Source organism: Miniopterus schreibersii (assembly GCF_964146895.1).
Source record: "Miniopterus schreibersii genome assembly, chromosome: 9".
NCBI lineage: Eukaryota > Metazoa > Chordata > Mammalia > Chiroptera > Miniopteridae > Miniopterus > Miniopterus schreibersii.
Window position 1 is genome coordinate 79,248,135 of NC_138118.1, and position 21,818 is coordinate 79,269,952.

The following is a 21,818-nucleotide window of genomic DNA, read 5'->3' on the forward strand; positions in this document are numbered from 1 at the left end:
TCACGGGTCTTTTCGCGCCTCAACCTCACCTCCCCCCACGTCGAGTCGCAGCGCTGACCGGGTGGGTTCCCGTCGGGACGCAGAGGCGGGGGGGGGGGGGCTGAGTTTTCTCGGTCGGCCTGTGGCTCGCAGCCCCGCGGCCCGGACACACGTGCGTGTCTCTGTCCGCTCACCGCGACCAGGGACTTTACTCCCCCAACAGGCGCCAGGTCAGCCTCCAGGCGCGCACAGCGAAAGGCGGCCGCGTAGAGGTCTCTCGGTGCCGCGCGCGGACCGCGGGCCAGGCGCCGTTTGTAACTTTTTCCTTAGTGGATGTCATTAGCGGGTCGCCCGCAGGGTCCGCGGAGGCGGCTGGCGGTCAGAGACGGGTCGGCCCGGGGCTCACGCACCGCCGGGCGCGAGGCTGTGAGCGCTCTGCCCGCGCGCCCGCGCGCCTGGAGGCGGACGGCCAGGCTGCCGAGTTTCCGAGGTTCGAAGTCAGACCTGCCCTTCGCCGGCCCTGCGGCCCTAAGCTGTCTGCCCCGCCCGAGCCTCGGTTCCCAGGCTGAGGAGCGATGCTCCAACGGTGCCTGGCGCGCGGAGCGCCCTGGGGGCCGCCACCCCAGCTGGGGCGATGCCACCGCAGGAAGCGGTTCTCCCGGCAACCAGGGGGCTTGCGAGGCGCGACCCGCCGGCGCCCTCCCTCCTTCCCGCCCACCCGTCCGTCGTCGCCGCCGTCGGTCCCAGACCTTCTCCTTGGAGAGGCCCACGGAACCAGGGACTTTACGCCGCTGCACTCGGTTCCCCTGCTTGGTGACTGGGGGGGGGGCGGGGGGGGCGGGGACAGACGGATTCCACTCCCAAGGACTCTTCCCAGGGCGAAGCTGTCGCGGTCCTTGCGAAACACTGCATTTTGGGGAGGCTGACCCAGACCCGCTTCTCCGGACACACGAGACTCGCACCCGCACGCGCGCAGAGGCGGCGCCCGGCTCCGGGCTGGACGCGGACGCGCAGGTCAGAGCCCCGCCGCCCGGCCCCGCTTAGCCGGCGCGGGGACGCGGCGCTGGCGGCGGCCGGGCCTCCCCCTGGCGGTCCTGCCGTTTAATCAGGGCTATTATCAGACTCGGCTCGCGGGATGGCGCCGTCCGAGCTTTACCCCCATTAGCGCCGGGCGGCGTGGGGGCGGGGTCCCCAGCCCGCCGCCAGCCGGGCCGCAGCTGCAGCGCTTCTGGGGCGCCTGAGAAGGGCCGAGGCGCGGCCGTTTCAGCCCAGCCTTTCTCAGGCTGACCGTTTACTAGGCTCTTATTTCCTGGCCCCCAATTCGACCCTTACACATCACTGAACTAATCTGAGCCTCAGTTTCTCATCTGTAAAATGGGTACTTATCAAGATCGTCGTGGAATTTTACTAAAACGATGCGCACTGTTGTGCGGATGACGTAACAGGCACACATGGTGTTACTACTGTTATTAGACCCCCATTGTAGCTGCTTTTTAAAGGCTTATTATTACCAATATCATGAAAAAGGAGGTGAAGAGCGGGAACAAGGTTGAATAGTCCAAAGGGGCCCAAGGGTCCCTCACAGACCTGCTGGTTTATTCACTACCCACTGGGCTGGTGTTTCACCTCTGCTACTTGCTGCCCGTGTGACTCCAGCATTTCACTTCATCTCTGTGCCTCAGTTGCCATACCTGTAAAATGGACAGAACACCAGTTCCTATGTTAGCCGACTCTTGTGCACATTAATGAACCTATGCATGTAGGAGCTGAGTACCGAGCAGGCTCTCTAAGCAAAGGCTAATTGTTACTGTTTACGAGCAAAATGTTTTCACAAACCACAGACTAGATTTTTTTTAAAAAATCTCCCTAAGCAGGCTCCTGGCTCCTGATCCTCAGGGATATTCCTGGGGCAAGGGGCTCAGGTTTGGGGTTGCAGGTCAGGCTGGGGAAAGGGAGTGTGAATCACCCTGGCCTCCAGGGCTTCCTCTTGGCTTTCCCATCACAATGCCCTATTGACACAGTCCATTTAAAGATAAAAGCTCAACAGCAGAATCGGTCACCATTATTTTCAGACGGCTGCTAAAAGATTAGCACTCCCAGCAACCCCAGTATTGTCGGCGGCCGTTTCTAATCAGTAAAGTGTAATTAGCAAAGCAAGACTAATTATTAAAGTGACCTTCTAAGTAGTGAATGTTTGTGAATGGTCCTTAAGTGGGGATGTGCTGGGCACACAGCCCAATCCTGAAGGACTGTGCTCGACTTCAGCCTGCTCTGGACCGCTCTCCAGTTTCCCCAAAAGCCTAGAATGACTTTCTTCCTCTCACAGGGAAAGCAAATGGCTCATAATAATGGCTGGTTTTCGGTGTGTGTGTCTGCCTGGCAATAGCCTAAGCACCCTTCCAGTGCTATCTTATTCTCCCCATTTTACAGATGAGGAAATGAGGCACAGAGAGGTTATGTAACTTACTATAAATCACACAGGATAGGCTTGAATTCGTCTGCCTTTCTCCAAGGCTCCTATGCCTGCATCGCCCAGATTTTAGCCCCTACTCTTCTGCTAATCTGAAAACATTTCACAACTGATGGTATCTCAGTGAGTCCAGAGGAAAACAGAAAACTTCAGAAATTTCTCTGCTTCTAGCAGGAGAGGTCACAATAAATTCCTGGCAGGGTCTGAGGGCCTTTACTGCTCAGGATGACTTCTCGTCAGCCTCTTCTTTACTCCTTGTAAAACGATCCCATGCCTCTTATATGGTGTAACTGTCAGTGATTGTATAACTAACATTTAGTGAGACCTAATGTGTGCATCAGTTAAGACTTTATGTTGTGAATCGTGGGAAATTCCTTTCAATCTAGTTTAAACAGTCAAAGGGATTTGTTGGCCCACCCACTTACATAGTTTAGGTATCACTTCAGGTGAGGTGTGATCCAAGATGCAGAGGAAATCCTTATTTCTCATCTCTGACGTCTTGATGTTCCTATTTTTAGGCCGACTTTCCCCTGGGGTCACAAGAGGGCTGCTAGCAGGTCGAATGGCAACATCTTCATTGTTTGTGCCCATTAGGAAATAGTCTCTCTCCTTCAGTTGCACCTGCAGAGAAAGGAGTCCAGGAAATACCTTTACATCTCATTGGCCCTGGTTTAGGGATCATGTGCCTTGAACCCAAAACCATGATCAAAGGATTAGGGGACACTGATTGGCTTAACCAACTCAGGGCTCTACCCCTGGAGTTTGGAGGGGTGGGAGTCCTCCCAAACTATATGACTGACACCAGGAAAGGGGTGACTTCATTAAAGAAAAATGAGATTGCTATTGGCCGTACTCGAGCTTGGGAAACCCTGCCTAAGAAGATTTTTTTTTCTTCTTTTCAGGAAACCTGGATTGTGTTCCCCAAATGAAGCTTTACAGAACACAGGTTGCTTCAGATATTGCCTGTTTTTGTACATTCTGAGAGCTAAGAATGGTCTTTACATTTTCAAATGATTGCAGGGGGGAAAAATGAAAGAAGAATAGTATTTTATAACATGATAATTATTTGAAATTCTAATTTCAGTGTCCACAAAGTTTTATTGGCCAACGTTTCCTGTAAAGGGTCAGACAGTAAATATTTGGGCTTGCAGGCCATATGGTCTCTGTCACAACTATTCAACTCTGCCATCATAACATCATAACAGCCATCGACAGTACGTAAACAAATGGATGTGGCTGGGTTCTGATAACACTTTATTTATGCACACTGAAATTTGAATTTCATACAATTTTCACATGTCGCAAAAATGTTATGCTTTGATTTTTTTGAACCATTTAAAAAAATGGCTAGTGGGCTTTATAAAACTAGGTGACTGGCCAGATTTGGCCCATGGACCATCCTTTTCGGACCCCGGTTTTATTGGCTGCTCTTACAGTACAGAGGCAGAGCTGAGTAGCTGTGACAGAGACCACGTGGCCTGCAAAGCCTCAAATATTTACTAGTTGGTTCTTTACGGAAAAAGTTTGCCTCCCTTCCTCTAGAATGGTACTTCTCAAGCTTTAATTTGCATACAAAGCACCTGGGTTCCGTAAGTTTGAGTCCGTCCAGAGAGTCTGCATCTCAACAGTTTCCCAGGTGGACCACACTTGAGGGATTTTCCTGTCATTTCCTCTGAATATTTTATATAAGAAACCTCAGAGGAGCTCCTCTCTTGCCCCACCCCCACTTGAACTAGAATCATTTTTGCAGAGGAATGGGAATCTGCATACTAAATAAGCAGATTCTCACCCTGATTCTCTTTGAGATGTAGATGCTTTATCAGAGATGCAGTGATGAATTCATTGAGGATGGGGCACTAGCCAAGCAATTGATCTCAGAGCTGGTGAGACCTGTGGTTTTTTGTTCAACAAAGGATGAATGCTATATATTTTACATGCCACGAATGACCTAATTATTATAGCATAAGGACTATTTTTTTGTTGGTTAATATACAGGAAGGGAATGCTGTTTACAGCATCCTGACTTCACATAAAGGCAGTGATTTAGGGACACGGATAGCTAGCAAACTGGTACCACGCTCCCTTCCCCCATTTCAGCTGAGCATTTACGACCTGCAGGATCCTGTACGTACAGATAGGTCTAAAGAGCAGGACCCGGCTTTTCTCTATCCTGCATATAGCAGCAAGGCAGACTGTCTAGAGAACCCCATTAAACCCCTTCTCTGTTGACTTCCTCTTTCCTTCCCTTCATTCTTTCCTTGATGCCATCCATCTTGAATTTTTTCTCTGTGTCTCTAACTTTAAATATGTGTGTGTGTTTTAAATTTTTTATTTTAGAGAGAGAGGGAGAGAGAGAGAGGAACATCCATGTGAGAGCAGAACATCAATCGGCCGCCCCCTGCACGCCCCCCACTGGGGATCAAGCCCACAACCCGGGCATGTGCCCTGACCGGGAACGAACCGAACCAGCAACCTTTTGGTGCACAGACGACGCTCAGCCAACTGAGCCACACCAGCCAGGGCTCTTTATCTCTAACTTTAGTTAAATTTCCAAAGAATGAACCTTCCAAAAAACATGCAGCTTTTATATTAGAGCCAAGAAAGAAAAGAGGGACGGGGCATGTTGACCAGACATGGGCTATGGGGCCTATGGAATAGGAATGAAATCTCAGGCCCTTGACAGCCAGGAGCAGCCCGCCTGAGAGCCCAGGACGGTGGAGCTCAGGCGGCGTGGAAATAGGACAGCCTGGCCCCCGGTGGAGGGGGGTCTGCATTGTGATGCAGACACACACACACTTCAAACAGCACTCATGACACCGTGGGTCACCTGAGTGAGAAGCACCATAGTGTTCTTCTTTTGCATACTTGCTGATGACTCAGAACTTGCTTCATAATTCAGTGTGTGCACTTGGTCATATGATCCAGGCCTGTCCGCGGCATCCCCTCTGGGCGAGGGATTGAGCACCAGGAACGGGGAGGGGTGTGGAAGTGAACATTCCATTCGAAGGGTGCAGAGAAGTCCAGGGTGTCTTGAGATGCTACTGATCTATTATTAATTCAAGTTTCAGCTGCTTCATATTGGCCCCTGGTGGGTAATTTTTGTTTTCATTAAAATCAGCAGAATTTCTTAGGAAAAGGGAAAATCTTTTCCTAAGAAATACGAGCTTAGAAGCAGATCCTCCAAAGTCAAGCTTCTAGATGATTTCACTCTTGACCAACTACTCGACCAGTAGATCAAAGTGAATACTGGTGATTTTTTTAAAGGTTATCTTGAATGTTCTTAAATAATTAAACTCTTATTTAACCAAGTCATGGTAATAGAGAAAAGAAATATTTTCCTTTAAAAAAAAACCCCAAAACCACCACCAAATATCTAACTTGTCAGGGCTGGGGGCGGTGGGTACAGACAGCCTTCCATTCTCGACTCACGGCTTTATCGTAATGTAGAATGATTAGCCTTCTAGCTTAAAAGGCCCCAGAGTAAAGGAAACCTGAAAATGAAAATCCCCTTAGCCCTCTCAGCATAAATGATGTGGATTTGCTAAGTACACAGGCTGGCCTCTTAAAAGGGAGACAACCACTTAACTACAGCTTTAGAAAGAGAATCAGTGAGGCCAATGGCGAGTGTGATTTTACATTAGTGATTTTACACCGGTAAAAATAACCACCTTGGGCCCCTCACAAGGTGTTGTTTTAAAACAAAAACCAAATGAATTTGGGACCTGTTTACATTTCAAAGATAAAGCAGCAAAGTGCAGTGAAGAGGCTGACAGCCTGGGAGTCAGAGGCCCATTCTCCGGGTTCCTGCATCAGCTCGGCAGGTCTGTGAGCCCCAGGCATCCAGACATTTCACCTTGGAGAGGTGGAGGAAGATCTGTCCTGCATGCTTCTCGGAGTCTTTTTCCCTCTAGTTAATTGCAGTACTTTTGTGAGGTACAAGCGAAACAGAGGATACAAAATTCCCCCTCAAAAATGATAAATTCTAACAAAAAGCATTTTGGAAGGTGCCAGTAGGTTTATTGGGCCTGTAACACTTACATGACTATTTAACATGTTCGTTTTCCTCTTTGCCTCCTAGCCTCAGCTTTCTTGAACAATAACTAAGGCTCACTTTTCTTCCTGCCTGTGCCAAGGTGAGCCTCCAGGAGGCCAGGGCTCATGGCTACTTCAGCAGAGGCCTGGTGTGGGGCACACAGGCGAGCGGGCAGGAAAGGAAATGGTCAGGGCAGGGCGCTACGTGCCAGAGGTGGGGGAGGTGGCAGCCTGCTGCCTGGGAAGGCTCCCAGAGGCCTTGAAGAGCGAGTAGGAGTTCACAGCCCAGCCAAGTGACGGCCGATGAAACAAGGGTTCCTCCCTCTGCTGAGAGTTAGGAAAGTGAAGGGTGTCCAGGGGGAGCCTGTCTGTCCCGCGCCTCATTCTCCCCACCACGCACACCTTCCCTTCGCCATTCAAGAGAAATAAAAAGCATGGTTGTGTGTCTGAGGCTACGGTAGAGTCCTTTCGTGCAAACGGTCAGGGACTCCAAACAGGACAGTAAGTGACTTGGATCACATTCCCGGTCACGTGGCCACACGATGCTCGGCCAGGAGCTGCCTGCAGAGAGAGGGGCGGCTGCCCAAAGCCAGCACCTGAAAGGTGCAAGGGGCAGATGCTGGGTGGAGCCGGGCCAGCCCACTGTGCGCCCCAAGAACCTGTCTTCCTTCCTCCCCGCCTGGGGCCCGACGACCCTCCCAAGCAGGAGAGTCCTTTCTGCTGCGCCCGGAACCAGGTGCTGGGCGATGTCTCCTCTAATCTGTTCCGATGACAGGCCTGGTGACCTTCCGCGGCACACAGACCCTTTAGGGGAGGAAAACCATGAAGTGCAGAAGCCTGAACAATCCAGCTCCCAGGATTAGCGGACCATGTCCGGCCTTCACCTTGAATCCCTCATCCTGCTCAGCTTCCCATGAACGTGAGACGAGGTACTGAGAAGGTCGGGGTTTGGATCTGGACCGTTGCTTGGTTTTCTTCATGGGCCCATCTCCGCAGCACAATTAAAAGCTTCAGTCCTCCACTTCGTTTGCAGCCGAAGAGGCCACGAGGAAACCTAACGGGGACTTCCAAGGAACATTGGTGGCCTGGAGGGGGGCGCTCACAGAGTTGCCGCACAGCTACCTGCAGCCAGGCCCCTCTCAATAGCGCGTCAGGGCCCAGCCTCCGTTACAGGATCCGACAAGCGTGTGTTCTAGAGGAAGCGGAGGGGAAGCTCTCCGTTCATATGACTAATTAGACGGACTCCATGCTGGGTTGCTCTTTTTTGATGCGGGGCCTGCTCCTAATTGTTGGTTTGCTTCTTGGAAAAGGAAGGTTGAGTTCAAATGCTTGTGTGCCCTGTTTTCTTTGAGCGTTCCTGACCTGAAGCTGATGCGGGGTGACAGGGAGCAGACGGGAAAGAGACCTCACGTTGCACTCAGAGGAAACCTCTTCAAGTTCCCGGGGAGGGGGACTGGACCACTAGGAGCAGCTGCTTAGACTGTGTTTAACGTGGCTCACGGTAGCTGGGGTTCTGCCCAGCCAGTGCTGGCCTCCCTCTAGGATGGATCCAGAGGACAGCGACTGGGGTCATCAATCAGTTACACTCCCCACAGTTGGAGATCCGAGTGGCATGGGTTGGTTTGTTACACAGCATTATTGGGGTAACAGATAGCTTATACACATGGGGCAAATAGATTTCAGTGCCTCTTGAGGTTTTTGCTGTGTCCTGAGCTTGACCTGTCTTCACCCTAGACGTGTCTCTTTGACTAAAACTAGAGTGGAATCTCTTCCTTGAATAACATCAAAGTTTTAAAAATGCTCCTTGCCAACTGCAGCAGCCAGGCCTAGAATGTCCTGAGAAAAATGCAACAGATCTAACCCCTTAGCGGGGGCTATTTTATCCATTATTTTGCCCAAGAAGCTGTCACACAGCAGCATCCTCCATGGCTCGCCAGGAGAAAACAGAGTCCTTGGCTAAACGACTTTTAATTACCTACATTTGAAATTGGCTTCAGCCCGTGAGATAAAATTTATGGACTATTGTTGTTGATGGCAAATCCTTTACCTAATAGGTGGCCTGGATTAGCACGCCTCACTATTATTGTTCTTATAAAGCAATTTAATTACTAAGCATCTGTAATCACTGCTATTAATTAGTTTTTTATAGATATCTTGGAAGGAGATACAACCTCAGATTCAATTAACATTTATGGAGCTCCTTTATGTGCTAGGCACCGTGCCAGGGACATATTTCATTGAATTCGCACCAAAACCGGGGGAGGTGCTTATTACCCCCATTTATCTCAGTGACCGACCGCACAGCTGGTAAATGAGACCACAGGCTCTGAGTGGGGTCCTCTGCCTTCATAATTCACATGCTCAACATTTGCTGAGCACCTACAGTATCCTAGGGGCTGTACTATTTAATAGTAACACAAGCCCAGTTCCTGTTCTCAGATTGTCCACAGATTAGTAGGGGAGACACATATCACATTTGCATACACGCAGTGACATGCACGCTGTGACTGAGAGACACACAGGGCACTTAGACACAGTGATGGCACCTGTTATGGGCTAAATGGTGTCCTCCCCAAATTCATATGTTAACGTCCTAACTGCCATTACTTCAGATGTGACTCTATTTAGAGTTAGGGCTTCCACGAGGTAATTAAGGTAAAATGAGGTCATACAGTTGGGTATTAATCCAAAATGACTTGTGTCCTTATAAGAAGAGAAGATTGGCAGCAGACAAGTGCAGACACAGAGGAGAGACCACATGAGGACACAGTGAGAAGGTAGCCGCCTACAAGCCAAGAAGGGAGGCCTCAGAAGAAACCACGCCTGCCAACACCTGGATCTTGAACTTCTGGCCTCCAGAATTGTGAGAAAATCTGTTGTTTAAGCCTCCCCGCCTGTGATATTTTGTCATGGCAGCCCTAGCAGATGAGTTCAGCATCCAACCCTACTAGGTGGGGCGTGGGGAGGCCACTACAGGAGCACGTGGAACAGAGGGGCAGCAGGACACAGCAGTGCGCACCAGACGGAGATCAGGAAACGTGGCTCTTAGTCCCTGCCTCTCACAGTCTCTAGAGAGGGTCTTCCAAAGGAAATTCTGTCCTGCAAATCTCAGTTTATATACAGTAGTTATAGGATCAACTAATATTACAAAACGTTTTTTAAGGTAAATATAAAAGGGATTTTTAAAAGATATATTAGCAATTACCTTTTACAAATTCCCCTTTATTAACCACTTAATGAAATATTTATATGTGAAATGTCTTTTCCTGATGCACATTTACAGTTCTAGCAGTGAAAACATCAAATCTGATCTCTAGTAACAAATGCACTTACCTGGTTCTTGTCACAAGATACCAGCTAAAAAATGTGGTATCTTATCTAAACTTTTAGAATATGCTAACAATAGAGCAGGACTAATGATTATGATAAAGTAAAGTGGAAAAAATCACGAGTACTGATACTCTATATCTCTTATCTTAATGGAAAACAAAGCAAAGAAAATAAGACACCAAGGGAAATGGCCTTGGGCTGATTTATTCGATAGTTAACCAGTTTATTTCAAATTTATTATTGATTTAAATGCGTTTTCATATCTTGATAGTAATGCCCAGATACACATCCATGGTGGAGTATTAATTTATGCTCATGTCAGCAATGTTTGCCAGCCACGCTTTGGAAATCTTCAGAAAAACACATTAAGTTCAGTAACATCGTTAGGCTCTTAATTTCTCTTATGACCGTAGCAATAACCATGTGGCTCAGCCTGTGTAAAAGCTGAAGCCATGGAAAAACACCTGCCTGGTTTCTTCACTCCCAGGAATTCTTGGACAACTTCTCTGCTAATTGAGGAGTGTGACTCAATGGATCACAGAACGTTGGGCCAGAAGGGACCTGCTTCACTGTTGATAGCTCAGGCCGCTTTATCATATGCATTCCCTCCCTTTCTTAGACATCACTGGAAACACTAAAGATAAATAAAATGCCACATCAACAAGAGAAGCCTTGGGTAATAGTGGAGTGGTAATACACCTCTCGGGCAGACAACATCTGGGAAACCCAGCAGGGCTATTCCCCTATTGAGAGGCACGGAATGCCAGCACTGCGTGTGGACTTAAAGATCCTATGGCTCCATCAGCTCATTTTATGGATCCTTATGAAGTGAGTGCCAGAGTGCTTGAATGATGTGCTTTCTCACTATGCCAGGCTGCCTAGGTGCGTGTCTGTCTCATTTCTCTGTCCTGGGTCCCTAGGAAGACTGTATTTACCAAACTTGTGGATAGACCAGAGTTATGTGACTACCCTTGGGATGTGAGTACTAGAGATGTATGCAGTTCTAAGCCTGGTACAATCCTCTTCTCTCATTTCTTATTTGAATGCAAAAGATCTTGTGGTGGATTCAGGATATCTTAGAAGATGAAAGAATTGGCAGCCCTAAAGTATCACATTGATGGCCGGACACCTGATTGGACTGTGACATGAGTGAGAAATACAGAGTTAGGCCACTAAGATTTCGGGAGTTTTTTGTTGCAGCTGCTAGCGGAATTATACTGACTAATACACTGATGCTGTAATTCGGTAGTGACAAAGCTGGAAACAAGATTCTAATAGTCTTTCCTTGCTCTTAATTATATAGCATCCTTTAGGCAGAAATTGTTTATCTCCACAGACTCCCCATGGAATTTTTTCTATTGACTACTTCCAGGAGAGGGGAATTTAACTTTCCAAAGTTTAAGTGACAAGCTGTGGACATGGTCATACATAAGAGTTATCGGTTTCTCTCACAGTAGCATGTATTTTTATTCCTTCAGCTACAGCTCATGGGTAGTTGGGCAATTATCCAATGGTAAAGAACTGTGATTTTTTTTTATTACTTAGAAGACATGGAGGACCTTAGCAATACTTAGGCACCTCTAAAAGTTCATCAGGAGCCAAGGAAAATGACTTAGTCTGCCTGGAAAAGACAGTCTCGTCTGCTTTTAGTAATTCCTTTTATTCTGATGATTAGCTGAGAAAATGAGTAAGAAGGCCATAGCTGGGTAATGCTCTACTCGGCTATCTGGCCTGTAGATTGAACACTGAATTCATATGAAACTGTGGATGACTTGTCTCCATAAATTCACAAATGAGCCCCCAAATAATCTCATTGCCATGCTCATGGGGAGGTGGAGAGAGAGTTTGCTTCCTCAAGGCACTGTGGTGGACTCATTAATACACCCCACTGTAACCAAAGGGTGGCTTCTGTTCCTTAGGTGGGAACTTGAGCTTTTTAGTGATGTTTCCTGTGGGATTTGGTTTTGGTCCCTGTCATTTTTTCCTGATTTGCATTTCTGATTTAAATTCTTTCCTGACTGGGATAAAGCATCATTTTCTTTTATCTTCTTGTGTCACTTATTCGACCCTACTTTATTAGAAGAATAGAACTATTTGGGGAAAGAATAAAATTTGTGATGAACACTTTTAACTTGAGTTGAACCAACTGACACGTTGTTCAGATAGATGGGTTTTAACAGGCTTCCTCTGGAAACTGCAACATCATTAGGAAACAGTTTGACCTAAACCGACATCTATTTGAAGAAATTAGGAAAAGAGCATCAAAATAAATTCAAATAAATAGAAGGAAAAGAATATGAAACACATTAATAAAATAGAAAATGCAGATACAATAGGATGGATCGACAAGACCAAAGTTTACAAACTGTGATAGAAGAGAAGTCAAGAGGCCCCACATCCCCCCAACATTGGGGGCTTTTCATTTTAGCCATGCGAGTGGGTTCGAGATGGAACCACATTGTGATTTTAATATTTCTTTCCCTGAGGACTAATAATATTGAGCACATTTTCATGTGCTTATTTGCCATTCGTGTATCTTCTTTGATGAGTTGTCTGTTCAGATCTTTTGTCCATCTTTTAAAACTTGGGCTGTTCATCTTTCTGTTATTGATTTGTGAGAATTCTCCATATAAATCTTTTGTCAGGTTTGTATATTTCCTACTCTGTAGCTTGCCTATTTATTTTCTTAATGGTTTCTTTTAATGAGCAGAAGATTTAAATTTTATGAAGCCTAATTTGTCTTTTTTTTTCTTCTATAACTATTATTTTCCACATCTCATCAGAAAAAATGTTGTTTAAACTCAGGAAGATATTCTTGCATGTTTTCTTCTGAAGCTCTAGAATCCTGGCTTTTACATAAAGGTCTATGGTCCACCTTGAATGAAACTTGATGAGTAGTATGAAGTAGTGATTGAGGTTCATTTTTATCCAGTTTCGTTTATCAGTTATTCCAGAACCATTTGTTGAAAAAATTTTTCTTTCCCCATTGAAAATCCACGATGCCTTTGTTAAAAATCAATAAAATATATATTTTAAATATTTTATTCTTTGAAAAGACTATTAAAATCAATAGGCTAAACTGATCAAGACAAACAAGAGCAGACTTTCTTCCTAATATATTCATCTTAAGGATATGATTTTCCCTCTTAAAAACTCCTTTTCCTATAGCCCACAAGTTTTTAAATGTAGAACTTTTTCGTTAGCATTACACTCACACTTAATTTCTAATGCCATTTTGATTTCTCCTTTGACCTACACATTATCGATGAGTATATCTCTTAATTTCCAAATATGTGGATATTTTCTAATTTTTTAGATTTATTTCATTGTGATCATTGTTTCAATCACTTGAAATCTGATGAGACCTTTTTTTTGTGATCTAGTATATGTCCCTGTTTTTTAACATTCCATTTGTGTTTGAAAGGCCTTTATTTGGCCCTGTTCTACAGATGTCAACTGGTTAAAGTCTGTTAATGTCTCCTATGTCCTTCCAGATCTTTGTAAGAACACAGAAGGTCCCAACAACATGATTACAAATAACCATCAGTTTCTGAGAAAGGTGATTGTCGATTTGTCTGTTTCTCCTTTTAACTCTGTCAAAATCTGTCTTTATACATTTTGAGGCCACATTTTTAGGTGTAAACACATTGATGAAACAAACCTTTTCTCATTATTTCTTCTTTTTAATCTCTAGTAACTATTTTTAACTTTAAATCTACCTAGTTTAATGTTAATATAGCCTCACCAGCTTTCATTTGATTGCTGTTTTCATAGGCACATTTAAATATATGTTATATATAATTGTGTTTGACTTTCTACCCTCTTGTTCCTTGTGTTTCAAGTATGCATCTTATAAGCCATACATAGTTTTTTCCCCCCTAAACCTGGTCTGACAATCTTTGTCTGTTAATTGGAGTAGTTCATCCATTTTGTGAGAGGTATTATAATAGAGTAATATGACTAAATTTATTTTTTTTAAAAATTAGACCTGACTTAGTGTCTTGGCCTTGGGGTTATAGACAGTCAGACTGGTCTGTAGCTGCTGTCTGGGAAAGTCCTTGCTTGTGCCCCTGGGTGGTACCCACACAGGGCACAGACAGACAGGGTCCTCCAAGGCCTTACTTTTTGTTTCTGAGAGTCATGTTTTCCGATGAAGCACTCGAGGTAGGAGCCAGGAGAGTCCCGCCCAGCCAGCCAGCCCAGCCCCACCGGCCCTGGCTCCTTACCCACGACAAATGCCAGGGCCATTCTCCCCGACATCCAGGATGCCCCGAGGGGTGTTCTGTCCCTTCTCGGATCCCCAGTGACTGGGCGCGAAGGGGCCATGTGCAGATTCTCAGCCTCCCGTGCGGGATGGGGCTGGGACGCAGGAGAGACGTGCCTCTGCTTTCGGGGTTTGTCCAAGGACAGTTTCCTTCTTAAGGATGACCGCGTTCCCCCCACCCCGCTCGGAACATCCGACGGCGCGAGTCCAGCGCGTCAGGTGGTAGCGGCTGATGCTCAGGGCCGACGGGGCTCCCTGCGCACTCCCAGCTGTGCTGCTTGTGCCCCGCTGTACCCGTCACCGTGTCAGGCTCTTGCACACGGGCCCTGAGCACGTGAGTAAGCTGTCTCTTGTTCGTCTGAGTCCCCTTATATCCTGGCTCGGAGTAAGGACTCTGACAAGTGATGGGGACTCAGTAGATGTTCAGAAACCCGGGATCTAGACTGGGCTCTGCTGCCATCATACCGTGAGTCCCAGCCAAGTCTTTTTACTTGGATCTGAAAAATTAAAAGGGTTGGAAGTTCTATTATGATCTCTTTCAGCTCTTACATTCACTAAAGCTATAATTTTTAAGTAAAAGAAATACAAATGGCCTTTCTGAATAAAAAGAGATTGCTTTTCCCCCCAAACCACCACAAAAAGCTAAGTCTGAGATGATTTTCCCCGAAGAAACTAAACGCAGGCGGTGAATGGCCGGCGTTTCAGGTCCTGCAGGAGGGCTGAGGAGCTTTGCCTTTCTTGCTTTCTCCCTTAGAAACTGAGGCTCATTTCTACTCATACTGAGTGACAGTCGGCAAGAGAGCAAATAAAAAGGGAGAGAGAAAAGTTTCATGATTTTAAGCGGATTTGATGAGAAATAATTTATGATGTCATTGCTTGCCTCCTGCTTATTTCATTTTTAACATGCCCTCCCCTCCTACACCTTAGCCCTCCCTCCAAGAGCCAGGCTTTTATCACTGGGGCCATTTGATAAAAGTCCTACTTTGCTGTGTGACATTGCAAAAAGGGTCTGTGTGCCCAGCAACATTCGCACCATTTCCAAAGTATCCAATTTTGGTCTCACTTGCCCTGTAGAGATGTTTCCCCTCGGGTGCTCCTCCACACTTGAGTGCTTTAAGTCTACATTAATACACTTATTTCAACCAGACCTTTAATCAATATTTCATGGGATGTACTGAGAAGACCCACTTAATCTCTTTAAGTCTCTGCAGGTGTAGGAGTGAGAGAAGGCACTGGCCCCAGAAGACGGATGTCATTTACACACAAATCAAGATGTTCCTATCGATCACGAGCTTGTTGGGGTAATAATACTTGTGATGAATCATTAACAGGAAGGGGACAAGGCGTTTGATGTTTTACAGAATGGGACTTTGGGATCCTTAAGTATCTATCAGAGTCCCGTTACTAAAGGAGTCAAAGATAACCATTAGGTTGGCCTCCTGGCAAGAAAAAATATTAATACAAATAAAATGACCTGAAGAGCCAACCCAGTGGGGGTGGGGATAAATGAGTCTAGAATTTGTGAGTTTAGATGCTCTAAAGAGATCTCAGAGCTTTCTCACTCATCACACCTTGTTCCTGTTCCTGTTTCATGAATGAAACACCCTCCTGAAAGTTTTAGGTGGATACTAATTAAAATTTTTAAATTTCTTTTCTATTTTTCATATCTTTTGTTCTTGTCAACATTGATCATCCTGTTTATCTGGGCTCTTTCTTTGTTCCTTTTGGTTTTTCTCACACGTCTGGTGGTCTTTAGTTGCTCATTGCTATTTACATATGAAAGACTGGGACGATGCGTGTTTGAGTGGGGGTGGATGTCCCTTTTCCTGCACATCTGTTTCCATACTAGGTTCCCCACCTTTGACTGGAAGACATGACTGTAGGTTGGGCCTGCTGGTGGGTATGTTTCTCTGTAGAGCAGAGGAAGAACACAAGTTGGGGTCCCATAGTTTGTCAAAGGAAGGAAATGTTACCTGCTACCGGAGTACTTTAGTGTTTTCATTCCTGGAAGAGCTGCCTTTTCCCCCACCCATGTTCCCTGCATAGCCATTGTGTAGCACCAGAATTTTCTGGAGTTCACCTCTCTGTAAAGCCTACTTTGATTGAGTGGGTTAACAATCCTTTCTCTTGTGATCTTGAAGAACTTTGGGCAGATCTCTGCTAAGCTATTTATCAGATTAGGATTGGGATTCTTCCTTTGCATGAATGTTTCCCCTTTTGGCTATCGGATCCTGTGTGTGTGTGTGCTTGTGGGAGACAGTGGTTTAGAGACTGACTCTTATTTAGCTCTGTGTCCAAGACCAGAACCAGTTCCTAGATCATACTGAGTGAATAAATCGGTGGATGAACAAGTGAATCAATGCTTGCCTGCTTAAGCTAGATGAATTAGTTCAAAACTGTTTTTATGATCATTGCTTTTTGATTAGCTTAGTAGGTTATGTTAGAATGATTGCTTTGCTTTGGGGTGTTTGCAGTCCCCATGATTGGTATGGTTTTGGTGTAGTTCTTAGAGAAGGTAAGAAGATAGCCCAAGTGAGGCTCTATACACGAATTCAGATTTACCTTCTCAAAGTCAAGGATGGATAACACTGCGCAAACATGGAGTCTATCAAGTTGCAATCTCAGGTTCATGGAAAAACCGAATGTCATCTGTATTCTGCTTTGCTGGTATCATCAGAAACCTTCCATTTCTTAAAAAAATTAGGAATAATAGATGCCATATCATTGTAAAGAAATTGCTTCTGATGTTTTACTTTTTCTCATTTTTAGAAATTTTCCCAAGGGTTATTTCAGTAACTGATCCAACAACACCCATCTCGAGAGCTGGAGTAAGACCTTACATCCTGACCCAGCCTCTCTGTAGGTTACAGCTTCCCTTGAGCAGGCGACTCAGAGCCACCCGCACTGAAGAAACGCAGGGAAGGTGCCCAACATCTACTGATGGAATATGACATGCTTGGCACTGTACTAGGCAATTCACATTGGTGGCTTTTGTCTGAAACGGCTTCCAATTGAGGAGAAATTGGTTTGACTGGCTGAAGTCACTCAGTTAAACTATCTGCATGGCTACTCGTTGCTTGTGGATTTAAGGCTAAGGAACCCTGCCTCCCCTTTCATATTAGTCTTCACGATTTAACATCTTAGTCAAGAGCAGTGCCAGGGAACTAAGCCACCAAGCAAGTCCCCCAGGGGACGCTCATGTCAATATCTACTGTTCAAAAATGAAAGCGCTCCAGAGAAGTGTCTGGTGGACAAGACTCGGGGAAGACGTCTTGGGCCCCATTTTTGCTTTTGTGTAAGTCACAGATTCCTGACCTTGAAGACAAAGGACACATCCCATTCGCCTTCTTTCTCCCCCCTCTGCAGAGGCAGCCTGCAGCCCTTCGGTAACCCCAGGAGCTCATTCCACCGAGTATAACAAACTTGGCCCAGGCGGGGACTGAACTGTGACCTACCCTGGAGAACCTCACAGCTGCCGTCCTTCCTGAGCCCAGGGCCCCAGCAGCCTGCCCTGTCTCGTGGCCTGAAGGCACGTCCCAGGCACACTGGCCGTTTCCCCGCATGCAGTGTCAGGGCAGCCTGTGCTTGCGGGAGCAGATAAGAAGTGAGCTTAGAGGGGCCTTTTATCAGCTGCAGTGTTCCCAGAGGCCAGACCATCTTCAAGGGGTTGCTTAGAGATGTAAAGCACTGATGTGACAGGGACGCTTTGATTCCAGTGTTCCAGCCGGCTCCGCGCAGCCAGTGTTTACGTAAACTTGAAACACCCTGCCACTGCTGCTCATCGCGCTCATTTTTCAGCCTTAATGCTAATTCCGGTCCAAGGACTGGGAGAAACGCAGCGGCCCTCAGGCCTGGGTGGGATCCTGCCTGAGACCTGGCGCTGGAGTGTTGCCACCCAGCCCTCGGAGGCCGGGGTGAGCAGGCTGGAGGGGACAGAGGGACTAGTCCCTGGCTATTATTGCACACGCCAAGTTCCATCTTAAATGACTCAAAGTCTCTTCGCTTTAATGTGGGAATCAAAATCCAAGAATCAGAAGTCGTGACTTTCTCACCGCACTCTGAAGACTGGGATCTCTTTCCCAAGCCCTCAGCCTCCTCTTGTTCCCCCCACCATCCTTCCCCCTCAGCCTCAGATCCCATCGTCCCTCTTTGAAGGTCCTTCTTTCCAACAGCAAAGACTGGGCTGCGAAGGAGCGAGCCCTGTAAGGGTTCAGACTCCTCAATCAAAACAATAGGGGGGAACTTGAAGAAATGAGACTGGTCCTCCCCCCGAAATCAAGGACAGCTTAGGTACCTCTCTCCTGCCTTCCACTTCTATGGGGCCTCAATTCCTCATCTTTAATCTGTTATTGTCCACATGCCTACATTTTTACAAGAGCAAAGGGAAAACACGGCTTTGGATGGGGAATAGAGTTGTGTGTGAGATTATTTTCACCTCTTCACCCCCTTTCCCTGACCAAGGCCTCAAGGATGGAGTTGGTGGGCTCAGTAGACATATCCTGGGCCTTGGGCATCCCGGCCACCCTAGGGCAGTTCTCTGATTTCTGTGTGGCATCTCAGTGCCTTCAGGCTGATCGTTGGAGTGGTGTCGAGGGCTGTGAGCACAGCCACCCAGATGAAAGGAACTTGGATCTGGTTCTTGGAACCCAGAGCAGGGATCCTGATGGAGCCTCTCCTTCCTGTCAGAGGCCCGCCTCTGGCAGACTCTTTTCCATCTGTCAGGAAAGCCAGCTTTCAACAAACGGAGTTGTAAGAGCATTTATCCTGCTCTTGCATCCAAGACCTGGTCCACAGCACAGCTCTCGACTTTTCTCAAAACCTGGGAAGGAGCCCATGCAAATGAGGGGCCTGCCATTTGTGCCTCATCAGCCTCACAGTAAATTTGCCTCTGTAGGAATATCTTCTCCTTAAGAAAATGAAAACACATTCTTCCCTCTCCCAAACCACATTACTTGATGTTTCTAAAATTGCTTTTCAAATGACCTTTGCTCAATCTGACAATGTATCAAGAGCCTGAAAATACTCATGTTTCATCCCAGTAATTCTACTTTTGGCAAAATCCAGCCTAAGAAAATTCCATAGATGATGGAAGAGCTTTATGCACAAAGATATCTATTGAAGCACTATTTATAATAGCAACAATTGGATAAACTAACATGGGAATGCAGAAGTAAAATATGATATATTCACCTGGTGGAGTTTTATAACATTCATGCCATTTTCCCCCCTCAAAATGCTTATAAGAATCTGGAGAAATGCTAATAGTAATGTTAGAAAATAATAGCACACAAAAGTTATACGATAGTGCATACAAACAGCCAATTGATAACATTGTCTTTGAGTTTCCTTCTCTTTGGAAGTATTTTTGCATTACACATGTCTTCTTAGGTGAGAAAAAGAAAGTTCTGGATGCTTGGAATTTCCAAAGTTGAGAACCAACACTGACCACATGAGAAGCCTTATTTTAAAATAAGTTCTGGTTTTTATATGATTTTAAAAAGATAATTCTCCACGTTGATGGGAATGTGATGAAATCAGCACGTTTCTTTATTGCTGATAGAATATTTAACAGATCAAACTTTTGGCCATGCTAATCAAAGCCGCCTGTGCATTCATTGCCTTGACACAGTAACCCCACCCCCAGCACTCTACTCCCAGGTAACACCAGAAATACAAGTGTAGGAGCACAAAGATGCCAACTGCAATGAAACACGCAACAGCAAAGTGTTACTAACAACCTTAAGGTCCAACAAGAGAGAAATTAAAAAAAAAATCACCATGTATTTGTAATGGCCCATTAACCATTGAAGTGGTGAAGTTAGATGCCAAAGAAAAAGTGTAAAACAAAGGTGAGAACAGACAATGGAGCGATGAGTGAGGTTAGCACACAGGTGGATATTGAAGACTTTATTTTGTTAAACTCTAATGTGTACCAGCCGCTGTTCTAAGCTCTTCATGAAGATTAAGCCATTTAATCTGTAAGTAGTGGAGCTGCAGTTCTCTGGAGCTAGACGTCCCTGCTTTTACCCCAAATGCTGTGCTACCCAGACTTAGCCCTAAGCTTTCTAGTAACCAACAGGAAAGTGGAAACCAGATCAGATACTCAAGTCAGTGTTGGTCTGTCATCCTGCAGCGAGTCCTTTAATGTACTTAAGAGGAATTCCTTAAATGCCACGGGAGATGTTTGATTTAAGCCCACTTTTGAAACCACGTAGAATTTGTACAGAAACAGAGGATTGTAGGAGACAGAGCCGAGGACAGGCTGGAGCGGTACGGTGGTGACGGGTTGGACTGTGTTAGGTTTGAAGAGCAATGAGCATGCTGGCCAAGCAGGATCCGAAAGTTCCAGGGGGAGTCACAGGAAATAAGACGTAAAAAGTAATCTGGATCCAGAGCTTTTAGTTCTGGATGGAAAAAGCTGGCTGTTTTGAGAAGAGTACAAAAGCAATTAAATCAATATTTTAGAAAGATTCATTTGGCAGGACACGAGCTATGCTTTGGACGGAGGTGGGCTGGAGGCAGAGGGCCAGTTAGGAAACAGCCGTAGCCATCCATTTGTGAAGTGACGGATGACGGCGGTGGCAGTGGAAAAGCAGGAAGAGGCGACTGTGGTTTCGGCCCACTCACGAGATCCCGATGTCTCTCCCCCGGGGACAGAAGACCCTGACTCTGTTGTCTCTCCCCAGGGACAGAAGAGGGCAGGCCGGACTCAGGCCCGATGCCCTGCATTTCTGCAGGTGTGTGAGGGGCACGGAGCGAGGCAGACCCCCACCTACTGCGCAGCCTCCATACAGCAGGTGTTCTAGCGCCTTTATTTTACAAATGATGAACCCGAAGCTCAGAGTGTGTAAGGTGACTTGCCCGAGTTTATATAGCGAATGAGTGGCAGACCTGGGGCGCGAACCCAAGTGTGTTTGACTTCGAAGCTCGCCTCTTCTCCTCTTAAACTGTGCGGACTTGTCAGCGTTGGACTAAAACCAACAGTTGAGCACTATGGCAGTGACCTTTAGTGGCTGCTCAATGTCCATGCTCCCCTTCTTTCTTGATAGCAAAACCCTCCTAAAAAACTCCACATCCCAGGCTTCCTGGAGCAAGGTGTGCAGGCACGTGGCAGCCAAGTGGCAGGTTCGTGTGGGGCTTCCAGGAAGGCCACTTGGAGCTCCAAGCTGATCCTGCTGGGAGATCCTCCCTTTTGTTCTTCTTGCTGCGCAGAGCACAATGGAGCTTTAGTGACCACATGAGGACATCATGAAGACAGGATCTATATTCCAGGCAGAGGAGCCTGGGTCCCTAAGGCTGCAGGGCCGCCCTGTCAGTTCTGGAGTGCCTGTGTCGGGACTCGTATGCGAAAGAGATATGAATGACAATTTTATTTGAACTGGTCTTATGTGCAATAAGATTCGAGCACCCTGTACCTGTGACACGCCCCTGGCACTTGAACGTTTGGTTGCCCTATTTCAGATGAAGACCCTGGTTTGAGAAGCTTACACAATTAACTTAAGATCTTGCAGCTAGTTAGTGGCATGTCTTGACTTTAGAGCATATTGCCCTAATAGGATAAAAACCTACATTTCCTGATGTGGCGTAAAAAAGACCCAAGATTTAATGACATTGCCTTTTGTTTTATGCTTTTGAAAATGCTGCTCCCTTGCCTAGAATTCTCTGCCTCCACTTTCCTCTGGGAAACTCCTACACACCACTTAATACCCAAAGTGTTTCCTGCTTGAAGTCCTTCCTAAACAG